We start from the raw sequence: 21,541 nt of genomic DNA, 5'->3' as shown, positions 1-21,541 counted from the left end.
TGTTTGTGAAGGAGAATGGGGGCTTCCCTCCCATGCTGCTGCAGCACTTAAGCAGAGAAATAGTTCCTTCCCCAAAGGTTGTCTTTGGTCTGAATCAATGGCTATGTGGAATCTATTAAAAACGAATGGAAACCTAAAAAGGAAGGGCTCTAGTCAGCCGGCTTGGTCCCGAGTGGCTTCACACTCGGCTATTGATTTTTATATCCCCATTCTTAGTTGAAAAACCCAATCCATGAAGGCAAGGACCATGCATTTGAACACCGGCAGCAGTCTAGATGTGAATAATGCAGGAAGCCGGCTAAGGTGGTATCCTGCTACCATTTATTTGAAGAGTGCATATTTGAATCATTTATGGGCTAGTTGGGACTACCATATTAAGACTATGAAATGGTCGGCAGATAACATTACCGATATAGCAAGCGGGTGGCTATTTCGGCCACTTAAACAGGGCTAAAACAAAAAACCTTTCCGTGAGAAAGACTGCAACCATTTGATATAAAAATCAGAAATCCCAAAAGGGAAATGAGAGCCACAATCAGACTGGTAGATAATGAGGGGGAAGAACATTGTGAAGCCTGCATACAGGCAAGGAAGCACAACAAACAAAAATGCAAAAACTGTCTGAAGTGGTTCAAAATTAATGAACATATGAAAGCAGGCCAGCAAATTATTGAACTCCTTGCAACAAATGAAAACAGAGGGATTTTGCCCGTTAAATAATACAACTCAACAGCAGGCTAGCATACAAGCCCACTGCATTCTGGGGAGGGTATGGGTAAACCATGTAAGTTAACTTTATGCCAAGTCCTTAAGAGATGCACCTTTGATATCCCCGGAGTCTAGTGCGCTGAAAAATGTTACTGTCCCGAGCATTCAGGCATGTGCATACTGTGATTGATCGTAAAAATATTCACTATACATCTTACTTTAGTTTTCCTCACTTTTACACATGCAAAATCAACACGCGGAGATCTTGGGCTAATCTTATCCGTTGCTGCATTGCCCTAAGTTCAAGTGCGCTCGCGGCACACACTCATATCACCCGCCCCTGAAGCTGACATCACTAGATGCGTACGACCCATTTAACAAAGCCAATGCACGTCTCGTGTCAAGGTTCACTGTGCCCCAGCTACTGACGTGTCTCCATGGAAATGGCAGGACACCTCTTTCCTCAATAAGTATAAACAGACCGCTTCTCATCAGACAACATCAGAGTTGCTTTTTCAATCATTTGACTGTCTTTTTTTTTGGATAGCCTGTGACTCGTTTCTGCACCGTTCAGCTATCTTCGTTGCACGGAGCCCCTGCAAACAGATACTTACACTAACTAGCATTACTATTGATTTCAGTCGTTACTTGCATTTGATTTAAACATGTTGTAATGTAATGGAAACAATACAGCCCTACCAGTACGAGCCCGAGTATTCCGAGGCAGAATTAGTTGATAGAGAAAGATGTGGAAACGATGGGGCCTTGGACGACAGTTGGGAAGATGAATCACTGGATCCTGAGCCCGGACCTAGTTGCATAAAAGATGTTTCTACCTGGTGTACCTGCAATCGGTGTGAGGTCATTCCAACCGAGGAGGAGAACTGCTGCTGCCAAGAAAACTCTGGCTGCTTGGCCTACATATCAGAAGAAGTCACACCTCTGCTATGCGTTACCGCGCTGCAGGACTTCATGGCAGCCTGCCTCACAAGGTCCGTGTTGAGGATTATGATGGTGCTTATACACGAACGTTGTGCAACAATTCGCCCTCGCAATCCAAGTAACGAGTAAGTATACTCTAGATGTCATGTCATTTTGACCACTGAGGCCACTAACATTTCATGTTTCTCTCCTATATTGTCGTAACTATGATCCATCACTGACAAATTAATGTAGTCTACAAATTGCATATATTTCTTGCGCTTTTGGGAAATCTTGCGTGTCTTTCACGTTCAACTAAGAAACAATATTTCCCTGTGCCCCCAAACGTTATGGATTGAATCGGTGTTCACTTTTGTAATGTGTGGACACTTCAAACTCCCAAGTTAATTTATCCATGAAGTAACTTTTGTATGGGCAACTATGCCATAAAATACAGGGTGCCTTTTCAAGTAAGGTTTGTACACTTATCGGGTTCATTTAAATACATTATGTATGTTTCTCTTCCACAGATGCTACAGGCTGGTGGCTTACCGTTCATTTACATGGTGGCTTTATGGGAGGCTTCGATTCTGCGTTTGACGAGTAATACCCGCCTGTGTCGTTGGAGCCATTTGCGCCAAATTCCCCAGTGACAGCAGACAGTACAGGTGATTTTCACACACTGTGATGCAACCTCAAGTATACAATATGTAGTTTATTTGTGCCATCAACATCAGCAACTAAAAAAAACAAACAAATGAGCTTATATGAACAGATGTTTCAATTTTTCATTGAATCGAGAACACGCTCAATTGTCTATGAGGGATATGAAAGAATGGTTGGTGCCCTGTTACGCTCACCTCCTCCGGAACAATCCATCCTCCCTCCATTATAACCCACTCCAGTACTGGGTGGGTGGGAACGTGCAAGGTGCCAAACACCATGTACAAGGTATCTTCCGCACAGGGGCCATTGTTCACATGGCCTCCCCAGACCCAGTGTCTCCTGGCTCTCCTCTTCCAGACCCTGCCCCTGAAATCCACAGAAGTGTGTCTCCCTCCAGCAGTGTTCCGGGCCTTTTCTGCATGCCTCATGCCCATCCATCCCCCCTCCAGTATCAATGGACGTTTGCCCCTGTGGCCGTGCGCTCCCAAGGGGACTGGGAGGATGGGAACAGCCAAGGTGCCAAACACCATGTACACTTCAAATGTATCTTCTGCACAGAGGCCATTGTTCACATAGTCTCCCCAGACCCAGGGCCTCATTACGAACCTGGAGGTAACCATGCCACTTTTTGCGGCATGGCTACCCCCATTCCAGGTACCGAGTCCGGGTTCCCTGAATGGGGAAATACTGGGCCATTCCAACCTTGGAGGGCCCGGTATTTCCCCATTCAGGGAACCCGGACCCAGTACATCCCCATTCTCATTTCAGCCCCCATAGGGCTCAATGGGAGTGGGGATGATGCTAACAACGGGCCCGTTAGCATCCTGGTCTGCTCGCAGGACCCGCTAAGGACGCCTGGTTTTACCAGGCGTCCTTAGCGGGTCCCGCGAGCAGACCTCGTAATGAGGCGGTAGAGGGGATAATGGGGCCGGCAGATCTACCGGCCCTGTTAACCCCTTACCGCCAGGGTAGTAATGAGGCCCTCAATGTCTCCAAGCTCCCCTCTTCTAGACCCCGCCAGAAACATGTCACACATGCACATACACACCCACTTTTCTAATCCTTTATAAACACCATGATATTTTGCAGGAGAACATCTCTGAGCACTGCAAGCTAACTCTTTATTGTGCTACCTGTTCCCCTGGTTACTTGCTCCCCTGCTTGCTGAATCTAATTGTTTGTTAGTCAAGGTAAGGGCAGGTCACCTATCAACTTCTCTATATTCAACGATTTCTGATCTCAAATGTTCTATCTTTTTCGACCAAATGTACCCAGTATTGTAATTTTCACTCGTCTCAATGACTTTACCATTGTCTGTTTCAAGTATTTTGATCTCGATAAATAGCACATTGCACCAATGGCCATTGTAATAGAATGGCATCTTTCGTGGTCCATGTCTGTAAGCATGTTTCCTTTTGATGCATCACAGTACATTCAACGGACGAGTAAGAGGTTACGATTTGCGTTATACCAATCAATTCTGTATGAAAGTCATCCCAGTGTACATTCAACTATGTTACACAGGTTTTCCTTCCTTGACCAAAACAAATATTGCATACAAAGCTGGGATATAATTCCATCAATCACATGCACGGAGTACCATTTGTTTAATTTTTTTTTTTTTTATACAGATCTTACAGACTTTTCAAGAATGCCTGCCTGGCTTTTCAAGAGGCTTATGCCAAAGAAACAATGAAGATATCAAGTAATTTTACACGTTTACAGATGCAAAGTAACACAAGCAGATGAAGTAATCATGAGGCTAGCTAGGTAGTAATAGATTGCGGCAAGCACCAATGTATACATATATAGGAGCAAGGGAAGTATGGATTCTTCCATGACATATAGCAGTGCTGGACAAGAGAAAAAAGGCCTTTTCCAGTGTGTTGCAGTTGAAAACCAATCGAAATACAGAAGTGAATCTCTGAAAGGGGAGGTTGGATCAACCCCAAGAAGCCAAGGTCGTATCAAGCTAAAATGAGCAGAAAGTAGTTACAATTATGTGAAAGAACGAAAGACATGGATAAGAACAAAGAAGACATCAGAGGTCTATTAGAAAATAGTATTTGAAATGCACCAGAAGCACAGAATCGTGGTCTTCAGTCACGTGGAAGGATGAAGTAGGACAAATATGACGAACCACACCTACACAGGGAGGCAGAGCGTGCCTCTACTCCCCTGGATTCTCCAGAGGAGAGAACATTTCCATGGCCGAGTTCAAAGCTTTAATTCACAGCAGACCACTGAGGTGATGATAGATGAGATGCTAATTGGTGAGAAGCAATGGTTATGACCAGCTCACCAAGCACCTGAAAGTCCAGCCTACCTGCTGCTAACGTAGGTTGAAAAGTACTGACGGATGTAAGAAGCCAACCAATTGTAGGGGGCCACATAATTAAGGGTCCTATAGTTTGTGTAACCAATGGGACGTTGTACATTTAGTGACGTTCATAGTGACATGTTTGAAGGGAGGGCTTAGTTGCCCCACCTGATGTTAAGGAGCCTATCACTGCCTTAGACTAGTATGGAACGTATACCTAGATGTTCTCTCTTATCCAATCACTCTTTTCAATATGTTTTTGTAGTTTGCCACATAGTATGACGTTAGTGGATACATATGTTAACATCATCAATGACAAGTTTTCACTATAAATATGCTGTTTTTTATAAACTGCGTTGAGATGATGCCACAAGACATCCGTAGATGTCTGTTGTACTCCCTGTTTTAGCTAATTGATATAAAACAGTCAACTTTGCCAACTTCCTGAGTCGTTTCGATTATTGATGTTTGAATATCTTCTGCATCCCCAGTCACCTCATAGTATTGCTACCTTGTCTTGAAGGGCTGAGTCGGCTGTCTCAGTTCAGTACAGTTAATTGTATATTTAGCTAAGCATTCAGTGGATGTGTATATCTAATAGGCAAAGTATCAATTTTAGATGTTGTATATTATATATGTGTGTGGTATTTTCTATATATGTAAATGTACATTTTTCTTAGATTCAAAGGATTTGTACAATAATTTGATGAAATTGTCAATAAGAGTACTTTGTTTGAAATAGGGTTCATAATGGTTATTTATAGTGGCTGACATCAATAAATGTTAGTACTTATTGTTTGGCAATAAAATGACAATTAATCCACTGGTTTCATGAAAATGTGCTAGATCACTGCAAACAAATGTCTATTGCTTGATGTCACCAGTTCCTGTTCCCACTCGAATTCTGACTATTGATGATTGTAACGCAGCCTTACAAGGGACTGCTGCGCCTGTTATTGCTTATGTGTCAAGGAGTTCCCCCCTTCTCACCTGGGTCCGATGTTTCCCGGTGTCTTCGATCGCTGCCTTCTTGCGAACGCTCCTGGTCTTGAACAGCGCTGCTCGAGTCTCGTCTGGTTCCAGGTTGCGTTTAGTTCCGGGATTGCGGAGTCCAGGAATCCGGGAGTCTGGGACAGGCTAGAAATGCTCGGAACCAGGAAGGGGGAAAAGGGACAGGAGCGGGTAATAGCACTGGGACAAAGGAAACAATACCGCGAGCTACGAACACACGTCTGGGCTACTCTGCAATAGCATTGAGACGTGCGGAGCCGCGGAAGGCGTGATCTATAAATAGATCACGCCGCGTTCAGCGCATGGAGCGAGCAAGGGCTTCAGCTCTGGACGGCCATGTTGGAAGTAGTAATGAATGTAAGCCCCGTTGAGACAAGGACCAGGAGGTCCAAAAGAGGCGTGATCTGAAGTTCATGACAGCATGCCTCCTCCGAAGGCCTTTCCCTCCAGGTTTGCCCGGGTGTATTAGGTGAAATCTTCTGAGCAACCGAGGAGACTTGATATTTGAAATAGGTTCCCAGGTCCTTTCGGTAGGAGGATATCCTTTCCACTCCACTAGGTATTGAAGATGGCCCCGCTTATACCTGGAGTCACAAATCCAGGACACCTCATATTCCAGTTGGTCGTCAACTAGTAGAGGAGGAGGCCTACTGGATTTGAGAGAGGATTGGATGTAGGGCTTCAATAGGGATGTGTGAAAAATTGGATGAATTCTTTTCCAGGAGTCAGGTAGCTTGATTCGATATGAGACAGGATTTATAAATCTCCTTGATGGGAAATGGACCATAGTAGCGGGGAGCCAGCTTGTTTGGTCGCAAGTGTCGGGGGAGTAGTTTTGATGACAACCACACTCGGTCACCGACCGTATAGGAAGGACCTGGTCTTCTCTTGGAATCCGCATACCTCTTGGTCTGTAATCTGGCTTTCTCTAAGTGTTCTTTAGCCTCCCGGTGAATGTTGATAAGAGTTTCGATCCAGGAGTCAACAGTAGGTACTGGTGTAGGGTAAGGAATAACCGAGGGTAAGACCGATGGATGGAACCCCTGGCTACAATAAAAGGGGCTGGTATGTAGCGCTGAGTGTTCGGAGTTGTTGTAAGCGAAATTCTGCAACAGTTATCAGGAGAGACCAGTCATCCTGGACCTTGGTGGCAAAACATCAGAGATATTGTTCCAGGGTCTTATTTGCACGTTCTGTGGCTCCGTTGGTTTGGGGGTGATATCCTGAAGAGAGGGCACGTTGGATTCCTAGTACCCGACAGAGGTGTTTCCAGAATTGTGAAATGTATTGGGGACCCCAGTCAGATATGATCTTGGAAGGAAGCCCATGTAGTCGGAATAGGTGTTCCAGAAATATTCCAGCTAGCTCTAAAGAGGAGGGTAGTTTCATCAGTGGCGTAAAATGGGCCATATGGGTAAACAAATCTATGGTGACCATGATGGTAGTATATCCTCGGGAAGGTGGTAACTCCACTATGAAGTCTGTAGCAATGATTTCCCATGGTTTAGAGGGTAGAGTGGGCTGCAGAAGAAGACCCGCCGGTCTTTTGTTATCATGTTTATTTTGGGCACAGGTTATACAAGCCTGGATGTATTGAAGTGTCTCTGTATAAGACGAAGGGTGTTGGTGATACCTCGGTGCCCGGAATGGAGTGTGTCATGACAAAGGTTTATTATTCTTTGCTTTAACTTCCGTGTAGGAATGAGTTTTGCATTGTCCTTGAATAAGTAGCCTTCCTTGGCTCTTAATTTCCAGAGATTTCGTGTTGAAATGTCCTTCCATATTTCCGAGAATTGAGTTTGCGATCGGACTTCTTCCAGGAGATCAACTGCTTGGGCTACGAAGATCGTGGGAGAGAGCATTTTAGGAAATGCCTTATCTTCAGTGGTCACGTAGTCAGGGCGGCGAGACAAGGCGTCAGCGATCAGGTTCTGTGATCCAGGGACATGGGTAATGTGGAACTGATACTGGGCAAAAATGTAGGCCCAACGTGCCTGACGACTGTTCCTGCACTCCAGTGACTGTAGAATCTGAAGGTTTCGATGATCAGTACGGACTTGGAGAGGATGTCTGGCTCCCAGAAGTAGGTGTTGCCATTCAGTGAAGGCTTGGCGAATGGCTAAGAGTTCCTTTTCCAGGACGGAGTAGTATGTTTCACTAGGAGCTAAGGTTCTTGAAAGATAAGCAACGGGGTGTTCCAAATCGTCCTCCATTTTCTGCTTCAACACTGCTCCTATAGCGTAATTAGAGGTATCCGTTTCCACTAAAAAGGGTCGACTTGTATCGGGTTGAGCCAAAATGGGAGCTTGTGTGAACTCGGTCTTCAAACGCTGGAATGCAGTTTCTTGTAATGTTGACCAGACAAAAGGGGTGTCCTTCTTTAGCAGAGCCACTATGGGTTGTACAATCTCGGAAAAGGTGGCTACGAACTTCCGGTAGAAATTGGCTAGTCCTAGGAAGGATTGGATTTGTTTCACGGATGTGGGAGTAGGCCAGGCGAGAACGGCCTTTACTTTTGAAGGGTTCACGCCAATCCCCTCTGGACTAAGGATAAATCCCAGATAGTGCACAGAGGTAACGTGAAACAAACATTTTTCAGGCTTGGCTAAGAGGTGATGTTCCCGGAGTCTTTGTAGAACTGCCTTAACGTCCTTCATGCTTCAGAGGGTCCTTGGAAAAAATCAATATGTCGTCCAGATAGACAATGACGAAGAGAAACAACATATCAGAGAACACCCTATCCATAAAACGTTGGAATACTGCTGGGGAATTGGCTAGTCCAAAGGGCATGACCAGGTACTCGTAGTGGCCAAAGGGTGTTCTAAAGGCGGTCTTCCACTCTTCTCCTTCCCGGATACGGATCAAATGGTAGGCACCCCTGAGATCCAATTTGGTGAATAGTACGGCTCCTCTCACAGCTTCCAGGATATCCGAGATCAGGGGCAGTGGGCACAGATCCTTGAGGGTGCATTGATTTAAGCCTCTATAGTCGAGGCAAGGTCTGGGTTCCTTGGTATCCTTCTTGGGAACGAAGAACAATGAAGCACCCGCTGGAGATTTCGAGGGTGCCGTTTTCAAGATTAGTGTCTAGGTATTCCCGAAGGGCCTTTTTCTCGGGTTCGGAAAGAATGAACATTCTGCCGAAGGGAATTACAGCTGAGGGATCCGTATCTATGGCACAGTCTTCAGGCCTGTGAGGGGGTAAGGCTTGGACTATGGCAGTAGAAAATACATCAGCAGCCTCTGGAACTTGTATGATATTGGAAACCATGAGTGGTGTTTCTTGGTCTCTTGGTGGTTCTTTAGAAGTTACCGAGGAGGGGTCCAGGGATAGACAGTGGGACATACAGAACTCTGAGCCCAGGAATAATGATCCTGCTGTCCAATTGATATACGGATTGTGCTTTTGTAACCAGGGCATTCCCAAAACCATGGGGTAATGGGCTGACTTAATGATGTCGAATGTAATCTGCTCTTTATGATGGTTTATGGAAAGTTGGATCTCTTTAGTCTGCAGGCTTATGGGTCCTGAAGAGAGGGGTCTTCCGTCAATTGCTTCCACCGGCTGCATGGCGTTTTGTGTCTCGTACGGAATATGATGACTAACAACCCAGTCTTGATCAATGAAAATTCCCATAGCTCTGCAGTCCACCAAGGCCAGAATGGGATAGGTCTTGTCTTTGGAGGGCGACAGGAAGGCTTGTAGTATCACCAAACTGTTTTGTCCAAGAGAGTTCAAGGATGGAAATGATGTGGAGCAAACATCTCTCTGCCGAATCTCTGCTCCATTTAAGATCGGGAGCTAGCGTTTCCTGAACGCTGAGGAGGTGCCAGTGGACATTCCCTGACCAAATGTTTGTCTGAAGCACATTACATACACAAACCCGTATGGATCCTTCTCAATCTTTCTTGAGGTGATATGGGTCCACGAAAGGCTCCAATTTGCATGGGTTCAGGTTCTGGGGCTGGACTTGGGTTTGCGTCCGTTCTGGCTGTGCTCTAAAAGGACGTCTTGGGTGGGTTTCCCTTGGATTTCTTCCTTTCAGCCTTCCTTTCCTGGATGCGAAAGTCTATTTGCAAGGCCAGGTCCATTAGTGCTTGGAATGAATTTGGTCTGGCCACCCTGGCCAGTTCATCCTTGATCTCATCGTTTAGGCCTCTCCTGAACAGGGTAAAACTAGCCTCAGAGGACCAGTCTGCTTCCTTAGCCAATTGTTTAAATCTGGTCACATAAGTGAGCATATCTTGGGAGCCCTGTTGAAAGTCCAGCAAGCGTTCTTGGGCAGTATAGACCTGCTCTGGACAGTCAAACATGCATTTAAGGGCCTGTATGAACCCATCATAGTCGTCTAGGAGGGCATCGCCAGCGTTAACAAGGGGTGTTGCCCAAGTTAAGACGTTGCCGGAAAGGTGGGATATGATGAAACCCACCTTAGCCCTAGGAGTCGAGAAATAACAGGGCTTAAAGGTAAAGTGGACCAGGCATGAATCCAGGAATCCGCTAAGTGTTTTTGCCGAACCATCATACTTGTCAACAATACCGCCCAACAGGGAACCCTCCTTTGTAGTAGAATCCCGGGATAAGACCAATTGTTTGAGCGCGGCGTTTTCCGCCTTAAGATTTTGAACCTCGGTTGATAATTCTTGCATGCGTCGCGAGCTACGAACACACGTCTGGGCTACTCTGCAATAGTACTGAGAAGCGCGGAGCCGCGGTCTATAAATAGATCATGCCGCGTTCAGCGCATGGAGCGAGCAAGGGCTTCAGCTCTGGACGGCCATGTTGGAAGTAGTACGGAATGTAAGCCCCGTTGAGACAAGGACCAGGAGGTCCAAAAGGGGCGTGATCTGAAGTTCATGACATTATGTGCAACCTCTGCCCTTTGGCCTGTGTTGTGATAGATCTGGTACCCCTTGCGTTTCTGTTCTCTGCCCTTCAGCCTGTGACACATTTATATCCCTCGTGTTTCTTTTCCCTGCCCTTCAGTCTGTGTTGCGACGCATCTGGTATTCCTTGTATGTTTCTGTTCCAGAGCTCCAGGATGGTCGGGGGTGATGTCCCTGGCCTTGGGCGTCCATCTCCCATGTGGGTCTACCATCTCCAAGCACAGCAGTATCCCCAATGAGACCAGGCAGGGTCCCGACCTTTCCCGGAGGAGGGAGAATCTGTAACGCAGGCCAGTCAGATCTCTAGGATAGTCTGAGGTAATGTCCCTGGCACGGGGCGGCTATCTCCCATTTGGTTTGACCATCCCCAAGCCCAGCAGCAGTTCACGGGAGCCCCATCAGGGTCCTGGTCCGGTATACACGCATTTCACCGCGGTATTTTTCATTGCGTGTTTTTTCATCGCCGTTTTCATTTTTTTTTAAACTCATTTTTTTTTGGGGGGGGTTAAAATTTTAAATATATTGTTGTGGGTGTAAGGGAATTAAAAAAAAATAAAAAAAGGGTGGGGGGCTGGGGGGGGGGGGGGGGGGTAACCCCAAACAAACAAACAAAAAAAAACGGCGATGAAAAAACCCGCGATGAAAAATACTGCGGCGAAATAACGTAGAACCCCTGGTCCTTTCCCAGAGGGAAAAGCTGTAACACAGTGCAGCAGGAATTCCAGTGTGGTCAGAGGTGATGTCTCTGGCCTTGTCACCCATCTCCCATGTGGGTCGACCATCCGTAAGCCCAGGCTGCACATCTGGCTGGGCTGCGTTACAGATTTTCCCTCTGGGAAAGGACCGGGACCTTGCCGGGGCTTCCTGCAAACCGCCGCTGGACTTGGGGACAGTCGAGCACCATGGGAGACAGCTGTCCAAAATAAGGGACATCACCCCCCACCATCTTGGAGCTCTGGCTCGTCTGCGTTCTAGCTTCTCCCTCCACGTGGGAAACCAATGCTCAAGGCTGGGGACATCACCCCTAACCGTCCTGGACTTCTGGCTGGGCTGCGTTACAGCGTTTTGGTTTCCCATGTGGGTTCACCATCCCCAAACCCAGCGGCAGTCCCAGGGGCCCCCTGTAGAGTCCTCATCCCTTCCCTGAGGGAAATTCTATAACGCAGCCCAGCCAGTGCTCCAGGATGGTCGGGGGTGATATCCTGGTCTTGGGTGGCTGTCTCCCATGTGGGTTGACTGTCCCCAAGCCCAGCGGCAGTTCCAGGAAGCCCCGACAGGGTCCCGGTCATTTCACACAGGGAAAAGCTGTAACGCAGGGCAGCCAGAACTCCATGACGGTCAGAGGTGATGCTTCCGGCCTATGGCACCTTTCTCCTATGTGGGTTGACCGTCCCCAACCAGCCCGAGCTCCAGGGTTGTAGGCAGTCATATCCCTGACCTTGGGCACCCGTCTCACATGTGGGTTAACCATCCCGAAGTGCAGCGGCAGTCCCAGGGAGCCCCGGCAGGGACCCCATCTATTCCCGGAAGTAAATTCTGTAACCAGCTCAGCCAGAGCTCCAGGATGGTCGGGGTGATGTCCCTAGCAATGGGCACCCGTCTCCCAAGTGGATCAACCATCTCCAAGCACAGGGGCAGTCCCAGGGAGCCCCGGAAGGGTCCTGACCTTTTCCGGGGGGAGAAGCTGTAACACAGGCCTGTCAGATCTCCAGGATAGTCGGGGGTAATGTCCCTGGCCTTCTACGGCTGTCTCCCATATGGGGTGACCATCCCCAAGTGCAGCGGCTGTCCCACAGAGCCCTGGCACAGACCCCTTACCTTCCCTGAGGTAAATTCTGTAACACAGCCCAGGCAGCGCTCCAGGATGGTCAGGGTTGATGTCCCAGGCCATGGGCTGATGTCTCCCATGTGGTTTGACCGTCCCGAAGCCCAGCAGCGGTTCCAGGGAGCCCTGGCAGGGTCCCGGTCCTTTCCTGGAGGGAAAAGCTGTAATACATGGGGTTCGCTGTTTTCCTTGGTGGCTGCGACACCCCATGCCCAAATCTGTAGGTTGTCCAGAAGAGCAAACTCCACCAGAATCTGCTCTGCTGAAACACTTTGGGGTTGCCAGTGGTTTAGCCTTTTCCCTTTGTGCCCAGGTAGGTGCACCCACACATGTGAGCTACTGTTTTCGTTGGGACACCTGTGGGAACGCGGGAAGGTAGGGCATGTGTTGTTGGCAGCGTGTTCCAGTGGTTTGGAGGTAGAAATGTCTGAAAATTGTGTTTTGACTTTGCCAGGGCTAGTGGGTTATAAGTTCTGGGGTGATTTGCACAGGTCAGACCTCTGTGGATTCCCACGGGTGTCTTCTTTTCAGAAATGCATGGGGTTCCCTGTTTTCCTTTCGTGGCTGCGGCACCCCAGGCCCAAATCGGTAGGTTGTACAGAAGAGCAAATTCTTGCAAAATCTGTTCTGCCGAAACATTTGGGGTTACCAGTAGTTTAGCCGTTTCCCTTTGCACCCAGGTAGGTGCACCCACACATGTGAGTTCCTGTTTTCGTCGGGACATCAGTGGGAATGTAGGAAGGTAGGACATGTGCTGTTTGTGGCATGTTTCGGTGGTTAGTAGGTGGGAAATGTCTGAAAATTGCGGTTTTGTTCCCCTAAATTTCGGACCTTGCAGGGGCTTGTGGGTAATAAATGATGGGGCAATTCGCACCTGAACTCTGTGGATTCCCAAGGGTGTCTTCTTTTCAGAAATGCATGGGGTTCTGTTTTCCATGGTGGCTGCGATACCCCAGACCCAAATCTGTATGTTGTCCACAAGAGCAAATTCTTATAAAATCTAATCTCTCGAAACACTTGGGGTTACCAGTGGTTTAGCCTTTTCCCTTTGCGCCCAGGTAGGTGCACCCACACATGTGAGGTACCGGTTCCTTCGTCAGGACCCTGTGGGAACGAGGGAAGGTAGGACATGACATGTGTTGTTGGAGGCGTGTTTCGGTGGTTGGTAGGTCGAAAATGTCTGAAAAATGTGTTTTTTTCCCTAAATTTTGGTCTTTGCTGGGGCTTGTGGATAATAAATCCATGGGAGATTAGCACAAGTTGGACCTCTGTGGATTCCCACAATCTCTTCTTTTCAGAAATACATGGGGTTCCCTGTTTTCCTTGGTGGCTGTGCACCCCAGGCCCAAATCTGTAGGTTGTACAGAAGAGCAAATTCCTTCAAAATCTGGTCTGCTGAAACACCTGGGGTTATCATTGGTTTAGCCTTTTCCCTTTGCGCCCAGGAAGGAGCACCCACGCATGTATGGTACCGTTCGTTTTCATCGGGACGCCTGTGGGAACGCAGGAAGGTAGGACATGTGTTGTTGGCGGCGTGTTTCAGTGGTTTGCAGGTAGGAAATGTCAGAAAAATGTGGGTTTTTTCCTAAATGTTGGTCTTTGCCGGGGCTTGTGAATAATAAATCCTTGGGAGATTAGCACAAGTCGGACCTCTGTGGATTCCCACCAATGTCTTCTTTGCAGAAATACGTGGGGTTCCCCGTTTTCCTTGTTGGCTGTGACACCACAGGCCCAAATCTGTAGGTTGTCCACAAGAGCAAATTCCTGCAAAATATGCCCTCCCGAAACACTTAGGGTTACCAGTGATTTAGACTTTTCCCTTTGCTGCAGTTACGTGCACCCACACATATGAGCTACTGTTTTCGTCGGGACACCTGTAGGACGCGGGATGGTAGGACATGTGTTGTTAGCCGAGTGTTTTGGTGTTTTGGAGGTAGGAAATGTCTGAAAACTGTTTTTTTCTAAATTTTGGACTTTGCCAGGGTTTGTGGGTAATAAATGATGGGGCAATTTGTGCCATACTGACCTCTGTGGATTCCCGCGGGTGTCTTCTTTTCAGAAATGCATGGGGTTCCCTGTTTTCCTTGGTGGCTGCGGCACCCCAGGCCTAAATCTGTTGGTTGTCCAGAAGAGCAAATTCCTGCAAAATATGCTCTCCCGAAACACTTGGGCTAACCAGGGGTTTAGCCTTTTCCCTTTGCGCCCAGTTAGGTGCACTCACACATGTGAGGTACCGCTTTTGTTGGGACACCTGTGGGAACGAGGGAAGGTAGGACATGTGTTGTTGGGGGCATGTTCCGGTGGTTTGGAGGTGGGCACTTGCGCAAGAGCAGGGTCTGTGCAGCAGCTACAGAGCAGTCACTGCCTCTGCGAGCATTAGCCAGCGCAGATATTATATATAGTCTCTTACACCAGAGCACGGTCTGTGCAGCAGCTGCACAGCAGTTACTGCACCTGAGAGCATTAGCCGGTGCAGTTATTTTTTTTATTTATATCGCGCCATAGCCCGCAGTCATCAGGGTGCTCAACGGACAGACAATAATATAACAGGACGTGGCGGTGAGTTAAGCTGCTCGTACAGAATTGTTTTCAAATGTTTTCATAAGGTGATGTATTGTTCCTCTTATCGCATATATATATGAAACTTATTCCAGGTACTTGAAGCCCTGACAGGAAAGGATCTGCCTCTTCCTCAGACTCGTTTGACTTGTGGTACGGAAGAAGATGCGCATCGCTTGAGCGCAGGGTCCTGTTGGGTCTATGTTTTGTCAAGGTTTGCTTTAATTAGTCTCATGCCATACTGTATAAGCACTTTTGGGCTAGAGTTAGCATCTTAAATTGAATTTTTTTTTCCACATGCAACCAGTGAAGCTCTCTCCTATAGTTTGAAAAATGTTCTCTCCTTGGGACATTGTGCATTATCCTGACAGCATCATTCTGAATGATCTGCAGCGTCTGGGTGTTCTTTTTGCTAGCTCTTCAAAGTAAGGCATGGCAATAGTCCCGCCGGGGAATGATTATAGCTTGGACTAAAGTTTCACAATTTTTCCATGATACCAGCGGATTTGTCTCAAAATGTTGAGGTGATAGTGGGCATTCTTTGCAACATTATTCACACGAGCATCCAAATTCAGGGATGCCTCAAGTACTGTGCCTAGTGTTTTAAACATATCTACCACCTTGATGGAACAGGTATCTAGTATGAAACCATATGCTTGATAAGCTTGCTCCTGGCTTGATTTTTTCCAAATATCATGAGCTCAGTCTTTGAGTTATTTGAGCACATCCAGTTGCTAATCATCCATTCCTGGATGATCTAGTGGATATGATTTAGGTTTGCTGTGTCAGTAACATAGTCACCACTAAGATCCATGGTGAACTGATGGTCGTCAGAAGTTGGTAAAGTGTATGCCCATGGCTTCTAGTTTTTCACATAGAAGCCTTATGTAGATCTTAAAAGGGGCTGGAGAAATACAGGCCCCTTGGGGCACTCTGTAGCTGATAGGATCTGGTTCGGAGCAGGCTGTACCCTAGCATATTCTAGAGGTTCTTTCACTTCGGAAAGGAGCTTATCCACTCAATGGCATGACTGGAACAATTTCCGGTCTCAGCCAATGTTTCCAGTAGTCTGGGATGGTCCAGGAGGTCAAACGCTGCAGAGAGATCCAGTAAAATATGTGGTCCTGTTTTACCCTTGTCTAGTCTCCCTAACATTTATGTTTGCAAGTCTAGTAAGGTGCTTTCAGTCCCGTAATTGCTACGGAAGCCAGATTATTTATAGTGAAGGCTACAGAAGCCAGATTGTTTATAGTGAAGGGATTTGTATGGTCTTTAGCACTATGCACGTTGGACATTTTGATTATTTTTCTGCAGTGGTGCACGGGCTCACGCAGGCTTGGATGCCTACGTGGCTGCCGAGCCCTCCCGCTTCAGCTGGGGGTGATATATATGCCGCAACCATAGCGGGATCCGAGTGTGGCGGCAGCCCGGGCCTCTGGAAGAAGAGCCGCAGGGGGGCTGGAGCGCTACGGCATGAAGCTCCCTTGCAGTGATTTCTGTAACGTTATTGCCTTTACGAGGTGAGGCGGTTCTGATAACATTGCAGGGAGATGGGCCAGCCTTTAGCGCTCAGTGCTGCCAGGTAGTGCATTGATATGTACCGGCCAGAGTCTGTCTATACCACAAGATGTCTTTCTTAATCCCCCCCCAGAATTTATTTCACTGTCTGTATAGGAAAGAGTTCTGAAGAGAATAAGTCGGCACACGGGCAGGTGATGAGTTCTTTATTCAAGGAGCTCCCCAGAGCCCTCCTCTCTCCAAGCCTCGCCGTATTCAAAACCACTTGCAACCGCCTCCTGTGGTCACGCGGCTCTCATTCTAAACAATGACCCGAGAGTGCGCGTGACCGCAGCGAGGCTTACAAGTAAATCTCTACAAGTTCCTTAATTTCCCTGTGTTGTCTTACTGACTAGATGCCTGCATGTTCATGTACACTATGCTAGTTTACAGTGAAAATGCAGACTCCTACGTAGTCTTTCCAGCAAGATAAAAACAGTATTTTGCCGTAAAACTAGCCAAACTGTAGGAATAGGTCTTCAATCGGGGGGCGTGGCCACATGCCTGGCAGGCGCGTGATCCAAGACTGTGAATAGAGAAGCAATACTTTTTTATTGTTTCACTTAACTGGCCATGGTAACCCACTGCACCCCCTTCATGTGCTCAGTCCGTGTGACGTGATGGGACGTGGTCACGAAACAGGAAATAAACACAATCTGGCCGTGCATTTTCCTGCATTTGGATCGCACGTCCAGGCTGCGCTGTTGCTTCCTGTTGGTGCCGCAAGCGTCTTCTTGCCCGGTAAGGGATGCTGCTTCTCGGCTCGTCCCCGCCCCTCCTCCCACACCACAGTAGGAGGGGGGTGCCGAGAAGCGAGCGTTTCAGGCCTTTCCTGGTGCCTCTGCTCCCCTGTGGACCCAAGAGGCCGAACGCGAGGGGAGATGAGGCAAGCAGGGGGGCCTGGTCACTGCAAGGCTCTCCCTGCACCCCTCTCCCCCTGTGCCCCCACCTTGCTCCCCTGTGACCACGACTGGGCCCAGACTCCAACCTCCCAAGGACTATCCTGCTCCCCCACCGGCCCCCAACTCCCCCATTTGGATGGTTCTCTCTAAGCCGGGTCAGGGGGTATGCCGCAGGGGGCCTGCAGCTCATGTAGGATGCGGCAAAACAATATAGAAATATGCGTTCTTACCAGCCGGCTAATCATCATTTCATACACGAATCTGGACAGCCTCGTATTATTACTGACGACTGCGCATGCTCTCGTGATGGGAGGTGACTGCGCATGCCTCAGTGATAGCGGCCGGTGACTGCGCATGCTCCCGTGATGGCGGGTGGTGACTGCGCATGTTCCAGTGAAGAGAGATGAATGCGCATGCTCCAGTGACGGGGACGGTGAATGCGCATGCTCCCGTGAAGGGAGGTGACTGCGCATGCTCCAGTGATGGAGGGTGGTGACTGCGCATGTTCCAGTGATGGTGGAAGGTGACTGCGCATGCTCTCGTGATGGGAGGTGACTGCGCATGCCTCAGTGATAGCGGCCGGTGACTGCGCATGCTCCCGTGATGGCGGGTGGTGACTGCGCATGTTCCAGTGAAGAGAGATGAATGCGCATGCTCCAGTGACGGGGACGGTGAATGCGCATGCTCCCGTGAAGGGAGGTGACTGCGCATGCTCCAGTGATGGAGGGTGGTGACTGCGCATGTTCCAGTGAAGGGAGATGACTGCGCATGCTCAAGTGATGGAGGACGCTGACTGCGCATGCTCCCGTGAAGGGAGGTGACTGCGCATGCTCCAGTGATTCAATGCCAGCCTAAGCCTGCAGCTCCTGGAGAGTTACGGACGGTTAGTGCACATGCTCCAGTAATGTTTAATAAATAAATAATGTTATCCAACACCATGAGCCCGACTATAAACCCCGTGGGTGGTTGGAGTGCTGAATGCGCATGCGTTCGAGCCCGACGTATAACGCGAGTGTCAGGGGCGGTGAGTGCGCATGCGCCAGTTATGCAAACCCTGAGCCTGATTGGTGCAGCTCTACCTCGTGGTCTGAGCATGTTCACGTGATATGTGTCTCGTGCGAGGAGCCGCGTCCGGGGACGACATTTCTAATCTACGCGCATGCGCGTCAATGTTTCATCCGCCACCCAGATGGTTACTGTCCCCCGAAACTCCGGGGCAGTTTGGTAACGAAGTGAAACGGATGTTGCACCCTTAACTGTTATGGACCTGCAAACGCAGCATCAACTTCTACATGACCACGTTTATTAATTGCAAATGTTGTCAGCTGTGCTATTAAAGTCCGCCACCCGCCCGACTGCAGGTTTATTTTTTCTCTTGGTAGCCCCTGGGATGAGGGCTGGTGTTATCAGGTTGCGTTCACAGCAGGCATCACCCTGCATTGCCCGGGTCACTGGAGCTCCACACGTGGGCTGGGGGCACCCAGGCCGGGGACGCAACTTCAGCCATGATCACGTGACGTGCACATTCGAGAGGGGGGCGGTGTTGCCCAGCAGGGGCACAGTCCGTTGTGCAGGGCCCCGCCCTTTGGTAGGGTTGCCAACTGTCCCGGATTTAGTGGGTTTGTCCCGTAATTGTGACTCCATCCTGCAGTTTGCCGAGTGGCTGTGCGGGACGCGGGATGTCCGGACTTGCTCTTTTCGAGCACAATCGGGCATGCTGGGGGCTGGTGCCGGCCGCTGCAGGGCACACAAGTCACAGCTAATTGCTGTGCATGAATCTGTGATAGGAGAGGGGAGGGGGTCATACACATACATTTCCCGCGAATTGGAATAACAGTGACTGGCAGGTGGCTGCTGATCTGTGAGACACCCTAAATGAGCCCTTTTGCATTCGATTGCAGCCGCAGCTGCTTACGTGACAGGTCAGCTGTGCAGATGCACTATATCTGCACAGCAGACATATCGCGCAAGCATTGATTCATTTTAAAAATGTACTTGCTGGGATAATATAATCATGTGTCCCTTGGCTCACTTGAATTGTTCTGAATAGCTGCTCTGATCCCAGCACATCCTCTCTGCTTTTGATATGATATGGATATGGCATTATCATCAAACGCCCAGCATACAGATCAGTAAAAGCAATTAACAAAATGCTTTCTGTTTTGTACATGCAAATATACTTTAAGGAATGCAAGAGTTCAGATGTTGTTATCGCTTCATTAAAAATAACCAACTTACCATCATTGTCAAACTGGAGTAATCTATGGGTTTCTTAGGCCTGAAATAAGAAAAGCACGTAAAGGGGCAGGCCAAACATGAATGACGCTGTGACGGCATCACCGCCTTATGTCCTGCAAAAGGATCTAAAAAAGTTGGACACCCTATCCTTGGGCCCTCTGCACGTGGCGAGGCACCAGCAGGGTGCCTTAAAGAACGACACCGGAGTCAGTGTAGGATCGACTGACGAGCTGGAAGCGGCGCATTCTTTTTATTAACTTGGTCCCGGGATCTCTAATTGGGGCCCACCCATTCTGATCCAACACTGAGTGAGCAAGAGCACCCCCTGTGGAGCTGTACCCTCTCGGGGCAGGGCTGCTGTGTCCCTTGCCCCCCTCCCCCACTTGATGATAGGATGCCCTCCTTTTTCCACGGTAGGTTGGATCACATGCAATGCTGCATGGGTGACTGACCCAGTTACACCCAGTTTGTTCCAACCCCTGGTGCCCTGGGTGGCTTGGGCACTGTGGGTCCATTCAGTGAGCAGTTCCATTATGCTGCCACGCGTGCCTCTTCGTGTTGCAGCTGCAGGCCAGGTGGTTGCTGGCCGTGCCCCCTGCAATCAGATGGTGCAGCTCTCCCTTACGCTATGTCCCGCATGGAACCGCTGCCAACGGCTGATCGAGACGGTGCAGGGCTGAAGGGTTTTTGTTTATTCCTGTTCACCGCCGCGCGCCAGGTGATCATGGGCCACAGCCACCTCCTTTGTTCTCCTCAGGGCCTCGGTTTCCGTAAATTCTTTTTTTTTTAACGCTCCGGAGCACATTTCTTTAATAGCGGGCCCAGGTGGTGATTGGCCCGCCTCGTATTGCGGGCCACCTCATTCGTGCCACATCTGACACCGCTAGTGACAGGGGCCGCCTCAGCTGTTCGGCAGCCCCCTTTTGCACCTCTCCACTGCCCGCTACTCAGAGCAAGCGCTTTCGTGGTGCCGGCACACGCCACTGCGGCCACACCTCCTTTGCAGCGTGGCCGAGGCCACTTCAGCAGCCCAACCACTGCACGGCACGCCCGCCGCCGCCTCTCCATCAGCAGCCGATGCTGCGTACCTTCCTGCGGGCACCAGGCAGCCTGTGCCGATGGGCAGCACAGGGTCCTAGGCCAGCCCCAGAGCTGCCTCGTCTTCTTCAGCGACCAACGCCACGTTCATTCTGCGGGCACCAAGTGGCCCATGCCCATAAGCAGCTCGGGGCCCTGGGCACCCGCAGAGCGGGCGGTGCTGCCTCATACACACGGGCTCCCCGTGGCAGGGCCCGGACCAACCCTTGTCGCCATTGTTGTGACCCGCTCCCGGGTCATTGGAGCGGGCCACACAGATGTCGGGAGCACCCGACATGGACACCAGGGCTGCGTTCACGCAGCCAACATGGCATCACCCTGCATTCTCGGGATCACCGGAGTTCCACACGTGGGCTGGGGGCACCCAGCTCACCGCAGCCCCAGCTCTGGGGGCACCCAGGCCGGGGTTGCAACTTCAGCCATGATCACATGGCGTGCACATTCAAGGGGGGACGGTGTTGCCCAGCAGGGGCACAGTCCTTGTGCAGGGCCCCCTCCTTGGGTCCTCTGCACGCGGCGAGGCAGCAGCAGGGTGCCTTAAAGAAGGACACCGGAGTCAGTGTAGTCTCAACTGACAAGCCAGAAGCGGCTCGTTCTTTATATTAACTTGGTCACATGGTTGCCACCATGTGACCATACACAGATCCTTGGGAGGTACCATGTTCCCCAGGAGGGTTGACATGCAACAGGGTGACATTTGTTTCTGACACAGATCAAATCCCCAAAGTCTGCCTGCTCAGATGTTTCTCATTATCCCCCCAACCTCGTTTGTGCATGTCAGTCACAGACAGACATCATAACTAATCTTTAAAAGGGAGCCGTAGTGGCCTTCAATGATTACAGGACACT

General features: G+C 49.3%; 1 protein-coding gene across 2 annotated transcripts in view; it reads right to left on the bottom strand.

Moving 5' to 3' along the window:
* LOC138570296 (zinc finger protein 300-like) overlaps nucleotides 1-17,737 on the bottom strand; it is a 67,958-nt gene extending 50,221 nt beyond the window's left edge. Inside the window, exons 1-2 of one of the 2 annotated variants that reach the window (XM_069649067.1) lie at nucleotides 17,587-17,737; nucleotides 2,182-2,369 (exon numbers count right to left, since the gene is read on the bottom strand). The gene's annotated coding sequence lies outside the window, so the exon portion shown is untranslated. The remainder of the gene's footprint in view (nucleotides 1-2,181; nucleotides 2,370-17,586) is intronic. The other variant, XM_069649068.1, reaches the window with a different exon arrangement.
* Between the last annotated feature and the right edge of the window lie 3,804 nt (nucleotides 17,738-21,541).

Source organism: Ambystoma mexicanum, chromosome 2q (genome assembly GCF_040938575.1).
Source record: "Ambystoma mexicanum isolate Mex_15411 chromosome 2q, UKY_AmexF1_1, whole genome shotgun sequence".
Lineage (NCBI taxonomy): Eukaryota > Metazoa > Chordata > Amphibia > Caudata > Ambystomatidae > Ambystoma > Ambystoma mexicanum.
The sequence above is the reverse complement of the archived record's forward strand: the minus strand, read 5'-3'. Positions and strand labels throughout refer to the sequence as shown.